The 17,516-nt window shown below is 39.8% G+C and overlaps 1 protein-coding gene across 1 annotated transcript in view; it reads left to right on the forward strand.

Annotated features, from left to right (window-relative positions):
• The window catches only part of ADGRL4 (adhesion G protein-coupled receptor L4), a 76,001-nt gene that overhangs the window by 21,916 nt on the left and 36,569 nt on the right, over positions 1 to 17,516 (forward strand). The window lies entirely within an intron of this gene.

Below are 17,516 nucleotides of genomic sequence, written 5' to 3' on the forward strand. Positions count from 1 at the left end.
CCTGTACATCTCTGAATAAGATCTTACACATGCATGCACACACACATGCACATACACACACCTGTCACTTTCTCTTAGTGAAAAGGAATAGACTTTCTCTGCTGCTAACCTTTCTTTTTTTTTTTTAATTATGCAAGTTTTGAGTGTTGGTGCAGTCATGTGATTTCAGGAGTTAAAGCTTTAAGAAAAAAAATCAAATATTGCAAAACTATTTCACATACTGAAGGCATTTCTAAAGCACTGAGCCATGTAGCCTTGAGGTGCCCATTGATGGTTAAAAATAATATTAATAATGATAATTCCATTCAAAATTGGGTAGACTAGCAAACCACCTCCCCCCACACAATTTTTATCTTAAATTCCATGCTAGAGAGTCTTGCCCTCTTTCCCCCCCCCACACACACCTTTTGGGAAATGTTCTAGTGAAGGGTTTGGTCTGCTTTGCAGAGAGGTGATTCCTCACTGGGTTACTGCAGGGTGGGCATCTGCTGACTGGGCTAGGCTACCTCCCCTCTTGTCTTCCAGACCATCTCCAGGGCCAGGCAACGGGAACAGCAGCTCAGGCCTTAGAAACAAGTGAGCAGAATATGTGTAACTTCTCCTGAGTCTCAAAAGGATGTTCAATATTCAGTCTCCTGAATCTGTGCCCGGGTTCCCTTTTAGCTCTGTCTCTTATCAGGACCCAAGGTAGCTTTCTAAAGTTCACAACTTATCCTTGCGCCATCCTTCTCTCAACAGAAAAACATTTTGGAGAGCTGTCCTTAAAAGGAGGTTTCAGATCGTTCCGTTTCTTAGGATTCACTGTTTGGTTTACAGTGACACTTAGAAGACCCAAATAAGATCAATGTGTCAAACTGCTATATAAGCACATGTGACCTTAGGAGTTAGGGTTTGTTTAAATCAAAATAGACAAGGCAGAAGGAAGGATTTTACAGATGGGAACTGAAACAAAGGTAGGTTAAACAATTCCCTAGAACTCCCTTGACAGTCTGCAGCAAAATCAGTAAGTGAACATAAGGCTTGTGGCTCTCACAACAGTGCCTCGGCAAGGGTGCTGCCTGGCTGCCAGCTGGGGAGGTGCTGTGCTCCACCGGTTGTGGTGGAGAGCAGATGGAGGCAGAAAACCAGGAGTGGAGACTCCTTTGTGAAGGAAGGAGCAGGATCTGCCTGGAGAAGAGCAGTACGGAGCTGGAAAAAGGGGGCACTGGCCACTTCTTGTGTGGGGGAATGAGCAGTGGAGGGGGTTCATCGTGGCAGAAGCATTGGATTCAGTATCAATCTAACTGCCTGCTGGCTTTCCAGAGGTATGTCATGTGTGTAGCATTACAGGGGTCAACAATCAGAAGCCTATACTGAAGTTTATACTTGCCTATTTTACCTCTTGTCATCAGGGGCAACCTCTTGGCAGTAGCCACCAAGGCAGAGATTTCCTGCTTGGGCTAACGATCTCTAATTGTGCTGTTCCTATTATCATGCCAACATTGTCTGTCATCAGAAATCAGTGTAATAGAGTGCTGCTGAGATAAAAAGTGTGGGCATATTTGTCGTGCAGTCCATTGGAGGGTCCATAGCCCTTCCGCATGCTTAGTATAGATGGGAAGAGTTCAGTAGCAGTGGGCAAATGTTGGATTATTAAATTGTGTCTACAGCACTTCATGTAATTATTGCCCAAGTGATAGTATGGTCAGATAAGCCCAGTGTCGACAAGCAAACTTATCCACCTTTGGGGTTTGGTTAACAGGCTTGCTGTTTTGGAATTCAAGAAAAGTCCACTCTGTCAGGAAGGATTTAAATAGAAAATTAAATTGGTTTGCATATTGCTCTGCATGACAGATTTTTGTTAGCCTTCAAGGTCTGCATGATCAAACGAAGCATGTGGAAGTAAGATACATATTTCTGAGTGCTGTAATAGTTGTAGTTATTGTGGAGAAGCCTTAAATATAAGCAGTTTCCCCAAAATGTTATTTTAATCTACTAAATATTTCGTGGCTTAATAATACTGTATGTGGAGGCAGGAGAACAGGGATGGTTGAAATCACTTTTAGGTGGCTTCTCAATTTGCTTTCCATTCAGAGGGAACTCACTTTCCTGGTGATCTTTTTCCTCAGGGAAACAAATGTAGAAAAGAAAGATGACTCTGCAATTATGTCTTGACTAGAAATAACTGCAGTAGAAACTCTGTTTATTTTTCCCATCTTCTGATAAAGTACAATTAGTAACTGCTTGCTTCTTGTTGTGAGATGTTTCTAGACAGTGTTATTGTTAAGGAACATAAGCTGCCACTGCAGCCATTCTTTAAATATGCAGTTGAAACAGACAGCTCCACTATGATGACAGAAAACATCAAAGCAACAAAACACACTATTTTATCTGATGAGGGTAACAATATCTCAGCTAATAAAATGGCTGTCATCACTGCCCGTTGTATAGATAAGGAAGCTGAGGACATCTAGATGCCCTTTGTTGGCACGCCAAGTCACAATTATCCTACGACAGAGCCCTTCTGGGTTGTGATTGATGAAACATTTTTTTGGAGGAAAAAAAAGCACTTAAATAAGGGAATTTCATTGTATTTCATGGATGTTGCTCACACAGTGGTTGGTAAAAACATTTTAAGTAGAGCTACGAAAACATGACCTCATTTAATCTGCCTAGGATGTCCTTGACACATTCACTTATTTGCATTGTCTGTTAGATGTAAACAACTCTAACTCTGAAGTTCTTGTATTGACCTCTTCTGGCATCTAGATCAAAGTAGTGTCTGAAGTAAAAATAAGATTATCAATACTTCAGTGGCTTGTTAGAGTAGGGTATGTTTAAACACAAAATAACACAACACTGCAGCCTTTGGTTAAAACAGGCACCAAATGAATTTCTGGAGAAACTCATTGCTCCATAAGAAAGCCATCGTTATCTTGCTGTTTGATGGCCTAAAAGAGGACTTGCTTTGAACAATTTTTCATTTTTCTTTTCTGGGACTTACAGGGCGCCTCTCTCACTTGCCTCTAGCAGATGTAATGTAAATGTCATCAGTCAAGAGGAAAGGGGTGCTAAGACAGTTTATTCAGATTCCTGGATGGATTTGAGGACTGGGAAAGCCCTCCTCTGAACAACAGTCAGCCCCTGTAAGATATATCAACCTTTTGAAAGCATGAGTTTACCCTTTTCATGATGCCGTGTGCTGCTGTCCCATCCCTGATGGGACCATCCTTCAGTAGGTCTTTGGAGGAGATCCTGGTGGTTGACTTTACAGTGCTTGATTTGGAGGCAAGGCAGCTGGAGTAAGAATTTAAGTTCTAATCCAGTGTTTTGATATGTTACAGCTTGACCATTTGAAAATGAATGTCCTTTGAAGGCTACTTTTCTCTGTGCATAATATTTATTTACATTTGGAATATAAACCTACCCCACTTTAAAAAATTGTCTTGTGTTTTCAGTAATGCTAATTATAATATGAAGATCACAACAAATCTGAGCAAAGAAAATCTTTCCTAACAAATTATTATGGGATCTACAGACTGATCTGGGACTTTCAGAGCAAAACTAAGGATATCCTACAGAACTGCCTGTGCTGGTACATCTAGAAACAGGAGAGGAGAACAAAAGGCAATGACTTTTTTTTAATGAACAAAACATTTGATACATGATGCAATAACTTTCCTCGATTAAAAATAAGAGAACAGTCTTTACTATTGCTTTTGTTAACCCAATTTCTTGTCCAAATAGAAGCTTGTTTCAAAATAGAAGTTTGCAGTACTTTTCCACATATCCAATAAACAACCCAATTTTCAGGGGTACTGAACATCCTGTTGAAATCTATCCAGCGCTTCTGGAATTTCAGTCAATTTGATAATCAAGACACATCTCAAAGTGCTTGAATTTAGATGTAGGCACTTACTTTGAGATCATTTATTTTAATAGCTAAAATGAAGCTATATTTTTGAGGGTGATGGAGGGGGGTGGATGGGGGAAGGTCTAGCATTGCCAAAGGAGAACTTTCGCAGTTGAGTGTGAACCTGAACTATGACTTGGAATAACCATAGAGAGGCTTTCTGTGCCACCTTGCTTCCTGACAGATCCCAAGTGTATCAGTCTGCAGCAATCTGCTATGCTTTACGCTGCTTTATGCAGTACTTCGTGGCAGTCCTCCTTTTCTGTGGCTTCTGTCTTCTTTGCATGTGAGTTACACCCCTCGCTTTAACCAGGGGCAGCAGGTTTTTCTCTACATTTCATAACTAGGACTCTGTTTCTTAGTGTCTGCCGAGATGACCCGGCGCAATGCTAGATGAGCAGCAGAAAGCTGTGTGGCTAGGTAGCTCAGTGCTACGACCAGGCTAATCGCCGCTGTGCTTAAATGGCTAATTAGCCTGGCTAGCGAAGAGGACTAAGGGAGTGTTACTGCTTCCCATACAACCTGCCTTTGAGCTCCATACAGCCCTTCAATGTGGTGTACAGAACTATCTCCAGTTGCCAAAGGATACACAGCTTTTATATAGTTTAGCTACACCCTCCCACCTGTCAACAGTCCAAGCCATAAAATGCGTGTAATAACACTTTATATGTCAGGCTGTATTACAGGTAAACTTAAGTGTTTTCAGTTCTGACTTGTGCCAGGTTTCAGCAATATTCCCTATTATAAGTATTACATCTGTCCAACCAGTAGACTCTTTCAAAATGGAAGCAACTTCATATTTTTTGCTGACTATAAAAGCAGAGTGTTTCACATCTTTGGGCTAAGAAAGTCCTTAGTCCCTGTATCTCAGAGTAAACATCCTCAGTAAAAAAAAATGACAAGCTTATGCAGAAAACATTGATCATGAACAGAATATTTGAAACTAGTATGCAATAACTATTAAAAAACAGAGCCATTGGTGTAGGCACCAAGGTAGCATCACTTTAGCATGAAGTGAGTCACCCTCACATTCAGAATTCGCTAAGGACCTGAGTGAGTTCACTCATTCTACCAACCACTTGGGACTAAAGCTTTCTGGATTGTATGCATTAAGAAGAAAGGTCCAAAAAGAGCTAACAAGGCCATTGGTATGAGGAGACTGCAGGCTTATTACTTCAAAGCTGTAAGACTCAGGAGAGAAGGATGAAAGAGGAAATTTGTTTTTTACAGCAGTCTGGTTTTGGAAGAGGTTGTGCCAGAAAGGAGGAATGCTGTATAATTTTCAAATAAACAAATTCCACTAAGATAATATTTGGCTATTACACAGGAAAAATGACTGCAAGTAGCCCCAAATCTGTAGCCCTTTAACAGGACCTGAGCAGTACTGTAGACTTGGCTCTCCTGACTTTTATAACCCATAATTCTACTCGCATCACTATATTTAGCTGTAATTCACATCAGAAGATGAGAAACAAAAGTTATGTATTTTCATAGTGACTTTTGTTATCAGAAATGTACTGCTGGGGTCAGTCTCTAAGAATATGACTGTCAGCAACGGTTAAGATAATTTCATCATGTAGTTAAATACTTGCAGCATTGACAGTAGCTGGAAATACTTAGAGTGGTTATAGTTGTAGAAGTCATTAGTCTAGCTGAAGTAACGCTGGCATGTTTTCCCTTTGGGTAGAATTCCTCAGTCTAATTGTCTCTTCCTTGCCAGACCGTATTTAATATCTTCAGGTTTGGACACTGGACACTTTCCAGTAATTAATGGCTTTTCTCAGTTATAGATTGAAATGATTTCCTTTTGTGAATTAGTCTATTATCCAGTAGTGAAGCTATTGAATTCCAGAGCATTTAAATGGGATAACTTACAAACAGAGATAATATAAAAAACACAGTTTGTCACCAGGTCATGTAAAAGCTATGTGAGTCACTGTAGAAGATGCATAGTTCACATGTAATTTTATCACAAGTAATTTGACAAGGCGAATGAAACAGGTATTGAAAATTTAAAATATGGGTGTCCATTCTCTATTGGAGTTATTTTCTTTTAATGAGCTAACCTTGATATTAACCTAGACAGAGCAATATAGGTCCATGCATCTCATAGACAAGTATCGGGTCACCTCATCTAACCTCCTGAGTAGTACTGGCAATCAAATTTCATCAAGCTGCTCTTGTCCTTAGCACTGTAACTTGGATTTTACAAAAGTACATCATGAACTCAATGTCTCTGATGCACAGAGTAGACTCCTTCAAGTACTTTCTCCACTCAGAGCATTATTAGTCTGTGGTTTCAGAAATCAATGAATACTGCTCCACAATGGAAAAAAAATAGCTTCTCTGGTAGTCACTGTTTTATGGCCTTCCATATTATTTGAGCTATTACTTCTTTCAAAGCAATTTTACTGCGTCTTTTATTGTATTCTTTTTTAATCCAAAATGGAATATAATACAGATCTCAAAGTTAAAAATAAGAAATGTTTTTAACACTGCTTCAGATATGTTACAGCAAATTATTTTTGAAAAGACAAAATTTATTGAAGATAACGTACAATGACACCTCTACTTCTTAATGTACCATCTATTTTTAAGCAGCAAATGCAAAAACATGTATAGGGAGTTTTAGTTAAACACTGAGAGCAGTTGTCCTTACTATATACGGATTTGTCCTTCTTGCCCAAATAGAGGCTTCCTACTAAAGCTCTTAAATCAGTTTATATAACGATTTGGCAAAATATTTTTAGTGGAGTTCAGTTTTTCTTTTCCTTTCCAAAAACACAACTAAAGTGGTAAATGTAAACTGACAGAGTTTTTCATCTTCTCAAGGCCAGGAAGGTAGTCTTGTCACATGAGAGGTAGGAACTCATGTTCCTTCAGACTTCCAGCCTTACATTTCACCTGTTGTTGGATGTGGCATTGTTTAAGAAGCCAGAGAGCAATAAAGACCTCTGAGTGATGGCCCCTGTGTAACTGGCTGTAGGGGACATCCATCAAGGAGTCGTTGGGCATTAGGCATGGAAAGAGTGATCCTGATATGTTTATAATGCTTTTTTAGATGCATTTAACTTGTGTTGGATGCGGTTCAGATGGATCCCAAGATTTGGTGTATGACAGTGTATAAGCTCTTTGCAGCTAGTGGTGAACTGTTTCCTCTAATGGGACCAGCTTAAAGTTTCTGCTGAAATATGCAAAAGAAAGTCTGGATTTAGACTAATATCAGAATATGCCCTCTGACCTTATGTATTTCAGTTCACAAAGTTCTGCATATGAAATTTTCAGAAATGAGTGTTGGAAATAACAAGAACTGGGTGTGTTAGGAGCTGAACACCAATTCTGAGTCTGACTTTCCTGAATACTATTAAAGACTGGCTACTGGTGTATGGGAATATAGATGAGGATATGCATATACAGCAGAAACCATGGCATCTATGTAAATTGAAGGAAGGGTTAAATAATACAACTAGGACTTCATTCTCAGACCTTCTGGTACATCTTCTTTCATAATGCTGGCATAGAATCAGCACTATAGTAAACAGAAAATGCAACGGGAAGTCTGTGAGAAATTACAACCAAGATGTTGTCTGGTTATAGTTTAAAAAAAGAAAAAATACTGTTCTAGTTCCAGTGTTGAAGTGGTACTTTTATTTGGACTGCATGTTCAGTTCGGCAGGGGGCATTGTTATCCACCAGTGAATCCTTCTCAGCAGGGCACCGCTGCGCTGCTCGCTTTCCTTTAAGCAAAAGTATTCTCTGGTTGTGCATATGCTGTTTTACTTTTCAGTTAAAAGATGAGTTTTAGTGAAAGCAAGTGAGCTGGCAACAAAAATGAAAACTGAATTGAGAATAACATATTTAGTAACAGGAAGTTCCTAAAACCCTTCTGCTGGTAGCACTGAGGAAAACATTGATACCTGTACACTGTTGGCATTTAAAATCCAGCATAGTCCAATTCAGCTGCACTTCACCTTAATTCAGTGTTTTCAGTGGAAGCAAACGAAGAAACTGGTGCATCTCAGTTGCATTCTGTCTAATCCTTGAGTAGTAAGTTTGACACAGGGTGCCTGCAAGGATGTTGAGGTTGGGTCTTGGAAACTAAATCCATTTGGGATGAGAAAAGGAGGAACAATGTGTTTTTCATTCTTTCCTTGTGTTCTTTGCAAGGTTTCTCTCCATGAGTCTGTCTGTAAAAGCAAAAGTTCATGGGAGCCACTCTTTGACATGAGTGAGTTTGAGGTCAGGCCCCATTAAAGAAACAGACTTTTCACACACGTAAGCAAAATATGAGTATGTTGTTGCTCTGCTGTCTCAGAAGTCAATGCAGAAGCAATCCTGCTATTTCAGAGCCTGCCACAAGAAGGAGTCACAGAGCAGGTCAGCTGAGGAAAAGCTCTTTCTTCAAAAGTAGGTAGAGATGAACTTGCACTTGCCCTCTAGTGCAAACAGACCTGTCTCCCTACTCTAGGGAAGAATTCAGCATTTGGATCTCAGTTTCTGGCTCCCAACTCTATAATATGAACCACCCCAAACAAAATGACAGTCAGTGCCTCTAGCCAACTCCAGTTAAAAGCACATCTAAGTATACACCTTGCTTTATGTATCTGAACAGTTCCTTTATAAATGTTTACAGAGCTCCATGTACATTCTCGTTCATGCTTGTCACTGCACAAAGTCTGCGCAGTGAACTCTCATGCCTCCCAGTATCACTGGCATTAACTATTTGAAACTGTCTTTTGTGCTCTAGTGGAGAGCTCCTGTAGCAGATCAGTGAAAATCCTCCACAGGCACCTTAGTGCTTCCAATCCCGGCTCCCCTGGTGCAGCCGAAACACGGTGTTTCCATTGCCATGTGGCATTTAAGAAGATCTCAGAAGCTTTCCAGGATTTAGTCCTGTATGAATAAAAGATAAGTCCATATCCCAACACAGAATAGCTATTCCTGATCAAAGTCTTTGCTGCATGTTTGCAGTGTGTTAGATAAAGCTCATTAGATAATGCTTAACATTCCTCTGCCTGATTCAAGCTGGGTTGTCTCTCACCCCCTTTTTCACATCTTGCTTACCGGTACCATAATGGCACCACAACAGTTTGCATATATAAGCCATAATGTGATGATGCATTTCCTGACTGTGTTGTTCAGAGTCTGAATAAATATCTTTCTCTTTTGTTTTGAAATCTGGGAGAGTGTTGCCTGGATTTCTTTTTTTTTTCCCCCCTTAATCAAACTGTTTGCTAAGCTGTTTTCCCTCACTGTTATCTCTTGTTTGAGACCAAAATGTTTAGATCTCAGTGGTGACGTCTCACTTGTTCACATCCTGTCAGATGTGAACCTTGGGTTGTTTGAGTTCATTGTATGGCTAACCGGAAGCTGCACGTGACTTGAACTGTAAATGGGATTATTGTTTTATCCCCTCCTATTCAGTGTTGGTAGTCCTGTTTTTCAGAGAATTTACCTGGTCATTATTCCTTGTATCCAAAGTCAAGCTGAGCACTCAAACAGTTCACCCCTAACCTGGATTTTTCCATTTTACTTGTGACTCCTCACTATCTCTGACTATTACAGTCCCTCTTCTTTAGCATTGCGTTCTAACAGCTCATCAAGCCAGGTGCTCAGCTGGTGTGAATTAATGTCAGATTCCTGGGGGGAAGTCAGGAAGGGAAGCCTGGAGTGCTCCAGGTGCAAGGAGGTCACGGTCTGCTTCCCCTAAGAGTGAGTGGCAGCTCCAGGTCCCTCATGCCCAGCTCTGACGTTCTGGCTTGTGCTCTTCACCCACCACTTGACAGGTGTCCTGAGACCCAGCTTTACCAGGTCAGCAGGGGATGTCTGATCAGCTCTGACTTTTCCCCTGTTGGAGAAGTAAATCTTCATGGCATCTTGCTTACAGCATTTCCCCTCGTGTTCCAGTCAGGGAAGGGGTATCACCCAGACAACAAATAATTAATTTTGGGTTTGCACACCCAGCTTGAAGCTCCCCACAAAATTGCCGCAAGACAGCTTCAGTAGGGATGTTCCCCCCAGTGCACCGCTCTGCTGAGACCTCCTATCAGGAGGAGGGTGGGAGTGTGTTGCCGCCATCCTCACATTGCACATAGTCTCCTGGCCACTGCAAAAAGATGGGAGTCAGTGCTGGGGAAAAGGTAGGACAGGGCCTCTCAGCAGCTATTCCCCTTTCCCTCTGTTTTCCCTAATTTGAGCACCCTGTTCCTTTTTGTTCTCAAGTTCCTGCAGTTGCTAGGCTGGGTAAGTGCTTTGTTTCTGGGCCAGGACTAGCATTTTTAAAGATTCTTTCATTCTTATTCTATTCCTCACGTATGGCTGGTCACAAATTATAGATTTTATTTTTCTGATACTACACAAGCATTGAAAAGGCAGCTTGTTCTGTGTGGCTAAACAAATGACAATCTGATCACTGGTGCTTACCCAGTAATAAATGTTTGTCATGTTTAATTTGTAATGTCTGAAAATTCTAGGAAGAGATGAGGGAAGCAGTTTGGATAATATATCAACCTCTCCAAAACTTGTTCAGTCACTAAACAAACCTAGCCTATGTGTTTGAATATATAGGAACATGCCTTTCCTTCTCCTTCTTTTATGGACTCTTTTATGCTCTCTTCCTCAAAATGGGACTACTGGAATTTTTTTTGTGAGACCCTTTAGCTCAACCAGACACACAAGAACTGCTGATCTCAAATCATCTCTACATATACACATAGCCTATGAAGAATGTGAAAGAAAATATTTTTTTGCTGATCCAAGGACTTTTAGGAGTCCAGCTAGGCTGCAGAGCCCTCAAGTTCAAACCAGTTAAAAGCTCCTGGCAAGCCATAAAAATATCCAGAGAAGGTGTTGGAAAGGGCTCTTACAAGGAGGTAGAGAGTTATGAGAATCTAGCAAGACAGAGCCTTCAGTGGCAAGATTTCCTGTGCAGCAACTGCATGATCCCCTGCCCTGGCGTAGGACAAAGACGAATAGGGCCCATTATGAAAGCAATTCATATTTAAATGAGATTTTCAGCCCAATTCTGCAGTCTCAAGTGGTTCGTCTAAGCATCTGCTCTTTCATGCTGATTTAGACCAAACTTGAATGCTGAATCTTTGGAGAATCATAAACAAATTGTATTAAATTACCATTAATGGAAACAGATCGCAAGGAAGGAAAGGCGAAGTTGTTAATGGTATCGCTGTTCTTAACTCAGGCTGTTATGGCTGTAGAGCCACAGTCCTGCAGCACAAAAGTAATGTATGTGAGATCGCCCACTGTTCTGAGACCTCCAGACAAGCTAAGCACAGCAGGGTGAGCAGCACTGGAATTTGTTTTACAGGAAGCCTTTCATTTCCTTGCTTTTGAGGGGTTAAGTGAGGCACTTCAAGCACGGTTCTCCCGTGGGGGTTACACTAGGGAAGGGTAGTTTTAGTTTCCCCCGGGGGCTCCATAGCAGCTTTGGCAGTAGAGGCTGCTGTCGAAAGAGAACAGCCGGATGCAATGAATCAGTGTATTCCCCAGCCACTCTGGCTACGTTTCCTTCCTACCCAGTGCTGTCCACTTTTCAGACTACTGAGTCCGATACAGGTCCCCAGCCCTGTGCTGCCACTGCCATGCTTGATGGACAGGTGTGCCCCAGAGGCCTCCAACCTTGGTTTCAAAAGGCCCAGATTAGGGCAAAATTAATTGTTGCTGTTGTAATTACTGCCTTTTATGTCATCCGGGGAATACACTGAACAGAACAAGTTGCAAATGTATTCTAATATACAGTAATGACCTCTGTATGAGTTGTTTATGGTCCTTAATAACATCAAGCATGCATTAAACTTCTAAAAATCACTGCTATGCTTGTTCATGTGTGGCTTTGGGAAAACTCAGGCTGTCAAACTCAAGCTCTGGTCAGGGGTCCTTAGTTCATTAAAATGTTTCTCCAAAATGTCATGGTGTCACAAGAGTTCACCTGGAACAGGCAGGTTTCTGCTGCCCTGGGAAACCTGCTGCCTTTCTGGCCAGCCTAGCCTGGGTATCCAGGTCAGAGCCTGTCCACAAAGCATCTATAGATCATTTTATGTTGGGAACCAGGACTATGGTCTCTGCCAGAGAGGCAGGAGGATGAAAGTCCTGAGTGCTCTATCTGCAGCCAAGGCCCTAGTTGAAAGCCTTGGGAGATATAGGCCTAGCTGGAAGATCTTGATCTAAGATTTTGGAGAATTCCAGCTCCTCTGCAGAGCAGCCAGGAGCCTGGATGTCCCACACTGGGCCTCCAGGCTGTGTGGCTCCAGGGCAGGCTTTGCAGGTGGCATGCTCCTGAGTGGCCAGGTACTGCAGCTGCAGGTCATCCCGCCATGTGAGTTGCCTCCAGCTGGCTATCTCCAATGACCAAACTCCAGGTCCAGCATTGCTAGTTTTTCCCTCGGGTCACCTTTCCACTTAGCAGTCAGGCTGATGACCTTTGCTATCAATTTAATTCAATGCATGCCAGAGAGCCCACAACAATATTCTATAATATGAGATTTCACTTCTACAAAAATCTTATTCAATGAGGACTGAAAATTATATTGTAAAAATATAATTATTTTTATATAATATAAATTACTCTGTTTAATTTAGGTGATTGCAACCTATCTTATTTGTTTGTTATTTGAGGTGAAGGGAGAAATTGTTTACTTCAGAATTTATAAAAAGAAAAAAAATAGCACTTCTGTGTGACTGAGAATTAATATGACAGGTTTCACCCCCAAACTAACTCTTCGTATTGCATGTCACCATATCATGGCAGAGTCTATCGTAGTGATGTACTCAGTGCAATGGAAATCCTTCAAGGCAGTTGTTTTGCTAAATCCATTGCCATAAAAAGTTTCCCTCATGGCATTTTTTTTCATGTAAAACATGAAAACAGTATTGCAAAATAAATCCTACATCTCAAATTGATAATTCAAAGAGCTCTGTCATGCTTCTGTCATAATAATGAATGATGTTTTCTTGTAACTGTAGGTATCACAGAGTTTTCCTATCAGAGAACATAACTTAATATCCACCTAATAGTATAACAGGGTAAATGACAAGGTAAAAGTTGCATTTTGGAAAGCCTATGGAATATGGTGGAAGAAACTTGGTCTATACTTTTTTTTCCTCTAACATCTTACCAGATTCCTTTATTTTCCAATAGCATCATAGTCCTAAAATCCACAAATTATTCTTTTGAGCTACATCTTGCATTTCATATATGATTTAAAATTTCTTTAAAAAAGAATGTTATTTATAGAAAAATGTTTTATATCAATGCAAAACAAAATTGATGCAGATTTTATTTAACAGTGAAGAATGTTATCCAATGTGGAAGAGTGTTTATACAAACACTGGACCCAATTCAAGGTCCTCTGTGGCTGGGGAAGACTACATTAATGTTTGAACTTCTGAGTCAGGTTGCTCAATTCTAAATCAAAATTCAGTTTCCACATTAATGAACGCATGCAGTTTTAGCAGAGGAATACCATCCTGACAATTTGAAAAGCAGTCTGGAAAGCAGTGCATCAGCCCTTCAGATGTTTTGATTTTAGAATGTCCTTATACATTTTCTCGAAACTACCAGCGAAATGGTTACATGCAGCTAATAACTGAGTTTATCTAACCGTAAATGCATTTATGCATAGCAAAATAAATAGTAGTTGCATTTTCAAGGTGAGGATGGAGAATCAGTTTTAATTTATACCTGCATCAAGTAAACATATTAACCATATTCACATGTGCCTGCATACATATCCCTATATCCACCTTTCTTCAGGCTGTTTAACACAGATTTCCTATGACATTATTCATAAGTTTCCTCCCATTGTGATTTTTAATGATAAGATTTTGAGGGCAAACCAGATATAATGGCTGAATTGCCATTTTAAAAAAAGAGAGAGTTTTTAAGACAGATCAGCTATTCAGCAGATGTATATGAAATAGATGTGAATGCAGCATTACCATTTAGGCATAATAATTAACCTTGCCATTTGGCCAATCTTGTTTCTAAAAGTCTCTGAAATTTTCATCAGTAACTGAAAAAGGAAAAAAGTCTTTAAAGGAGTGTGCATTCCTGAAGTACTGCCTGCAGTGTTCAGCGGGTATCTCTGCCAGCAGTGAATGCACGTACCATAATTATATTGGGTAGCAACAAAGCAGGTGGATTATACGCTTGCTGTCATTTCAAGTATCCTCTCTGTATCTGTGGAAAACATTTGATACAAAATTTCCTATCTTTAAATCCTGCTTTTTTTTTCCTGACTCCCCTTAAAACACAGATCCAATAATATTATAAATTATGTAAGAAGTTGGAAAATATCTTTAAACCCCTGGGCTTCACATTGGATTTTTTTCTTCACACAGCAGTTCAATGTGGTGACTATATAAAGAACTTAAAGATATTTTTGTCATCATTGTTGACCTTGTAAAATATTTTTACAAGTGAAGCCAGGCAGATTATTTAAGCATATCTAGTCAAAGTGTATATAGAACTTCTTGTTTTCTTGAAAACTTGTTCCTTACTTGCCTTTCTCACTAACCTGGTAGTTTTCCATCGTGAGCATCACCCTGGGCCTGTGATCCAGTAAGCTATACCCCAGCATGGTCTTCTCAGTATTATATTAAACCATGGGAACAGTGAAATGAAAGTTCTTTATGAATTTAACTCTTTAAAATATCCATTCTTGTGTTTGCTATGTAAGTTACTATTTTTATTTTTAAATGTTCTGGAGGTTTTTCAAATTATTATACCATGCATCCTTGCAAGTACAGTTTTTTTCTGGGAATCATATACCATAGTAAAGATATGCTGGATTTAATTTTCTGTTGTTTTAAGCACCATATTATCAGTTTTGTGAAATGGGATACAATTTCTGCCATTTCTGAATGTGATACAATTTTCACTTACTTACGTATTTCCATATTTCTTAATTTAAAAAGGGCTACTTTCTTTATTGCATTTGTCTAGATATTCTAAATGGGACAGTTTGAACATATCTTCTGCTTCTAGCACCATGCCTAATTGTTGCTGATGTACTATAAACATATTAACTATGAAATAGAGGAAAAGCCCTTAACATGACAATAAACAGTGATCCGTAGTTATTAATGAGAACACTGCAGAATGAACCATCACGTTTCTCCGTTAAAAACGCTAATCCTGCCCAATTCTTTGGTTTCAAGCCACTGAAGCAGTTAAGCATGTGCTTAACTTTTACCATATGCAGCTTCATCCCTGTGTTTTATCTGGTGCACACGCATAATTGCTATTCTTGTCTCTATCCCAGTACTTCCAGCTATACTATTTAGGTTTAAAAAACAACTTACAAAAGACCTCAAGTCACTGCTTGGTGGAACGGACTAAGCAAATATTCTATTACTTGTTATGTGTAAGCTACATTTGAACAAAAATAAGTAAGAGAAGTCCCTGAAGTGTGTCTGGTGCATGCAACCTAAAATTCCTTGCTGATTTATCCCGTCAGGCCAGGTGATTGAAAACAAGCTAGTTTTGTAAGCTAGCTATAAAAGAGACTTGTTTCCTCCCAGAAGAGGAAAGGGAGTCAGAACACTTTCCTAATGGTTCTCAGAGTAGGCAAGCCTTCTAAGACAATGTAGTCACCATTAAAAACTTTACAGACACCCTAAATATGTGTAAAACCAACAGTAACCCAGTAAAGTTAATTAGGCAAAACTAAAGATTTTATTAATGACCACCTCATGAGTCATTTTAATGCCTCTGAATGTTCTTTGGGCCACCTGAGAATGGTAATAGTTCTGGGTTTTGAGGACTGCAATACTTATATTTGAACTCCTAGAAAACAAACCAAAAGCAAGAGTTTTGCTTTTCTATTTGCATAAGCCTGTAGCTTTTATCTCCTCAGCTGTTATTGTCCCTACATTGAATGAAGTCCTGCCGTGTCATTCCATTTCTGATTTTCCATGACTTCTGTCCCATGTGCTTTCCAAAGTCAATGCATATCGTTTTCTAGGAACTACAATACCTTCCCAAAAAGGGAAGTTAACTTAGTTTACTTAGCAGCTAACACGGGATAGTCCACTCTCTTTCTTGATGAAATGCCAGGGTCCTAGAGCAAATTGGGGTTGCAATACGGGCAAACACACAAAAAATGACATTCAGTCAAGTGGAACTCACTGCAAGGATCTGCAGAATGTTCTGAGGCCTGGTTCCTAGACTGCCACCTGCCAGACAGGAATGGTCATTTTCCCGGGCTCAGCTTCTCAACTTGGACTCCCACACTTCCTCCTGCCTCCATCCATGATTTCACTGAAGCTAATGTGGATTTACCTTGGCATTCTCTAAGTAAGATCCAAATCATACACCTTCTCCACTGTTTTCTCATGAATACCAAAGCTGTAAAATAAATATTGTTGGCATGTGTTGGCAAAGTGCTTTCATACTGGGATTCCTCATTAAATTACATTCCATTTTAGTTATAATGAGTGTAATCCATTTGACACTGTTGACCCAAATTCCCCTGAGGAAAGTTGCAGTTCTGAATTGATATTTGCACCTCTGAGTCAACTGAGTAACATGCAAAATCACATCAGAGGTATAATCTGAAAAATGCACTGTGCCAGAGTTATTCGGGGGGTCGAGAGTAGGTTATACTGCAGAACATATTCCTGCTACACTTTACAGCTCTTGGTGTATTTTATTTTTACCACTTCCTTAACTTACGTGACACTGTAGTTATCTATATCCTGTCTCTGCAAACACCTTATGAGAACACTGGCCATCAGGAAGCAGAAGCACCTTTCTGAAACTCATCCATGGGCATCTTTTCTGAAATCATATTTCTTCTTCCTGTCATGCTTCTTAATCGTTTGTCTTTTGCAATGAATTGCTATATCTCTCCCTGTTAGAATTCTTTCCTGTCATTTATCATGTCCTGAGTACCTTCTGCTTGAGAACAAGAATAAAATCCCAGCAAGCTTCAGGAAGCCTTTAACTCCCTTCCCTTCTCAGAATAAAGAAAATAAAGACCTCTGCTCAGAGAGTGTCATCTTGTTTGGGAGGGTTTTGTTAGCTGGTTTGCTTACTTCAGAGTTTTGGGGTGCTTTGGGAACAGATGGGCTACTGGAAAGACAGAAGTATCAGTCTTGTGAATGCTATTCTCAGTCTAATAAGTAGAGTTTCTGGATAAGGCAGATTTTGAATTTTTTCTCAAGTTTGGTCATAATTATTTAATAGACTGCAGGGATCTTGGAATATTCTAGAGAGAAAACAGTTTTATTGACTCATTGCAATAGACTGACTGTACAGTACAATGCATGAGTTTATGATTTCATGTGACCTTTGATCAAACTACCTGGATCCTCACTCTCCCAATAAGAGCAGATGCAGAGGCCCTACAGAGAGGAAGTAATCTTAAAACCTGCATACATAGCTCCTTCTTTCTTGTATCGTTGGAGACATAGGATTAGCCCTGTGAAAGAGATCATGTAATTTTGTAGATACAAAATTGATGACTCACACAGCAATCTGTGAGAGGTAAAGATCAAGCCATGAATCTTGCTCATCTGTTTGTTGTCATTAGTTATCCCAAAGATCTTAAGAAGAAAGGATGTAAGAAAAACAATAATATATTTGAAGATTCAGGTCAGACAGTAG

The sequence above is a fragment of the Apteryx mantelli genome, chromosome 8, assembly GCF_036417845.1.
Source record: "Apteryx mantelli isolate bAptMan1 chromosome 8, bAptMan1.hap1, whole genome shotgun sequence".
Lineage (NCBI taxonomy): Eukaryota > Metazoa > Chordata > Aves > Apterygiformes > Apterygidae > Apteryx > Apteryx mantelli.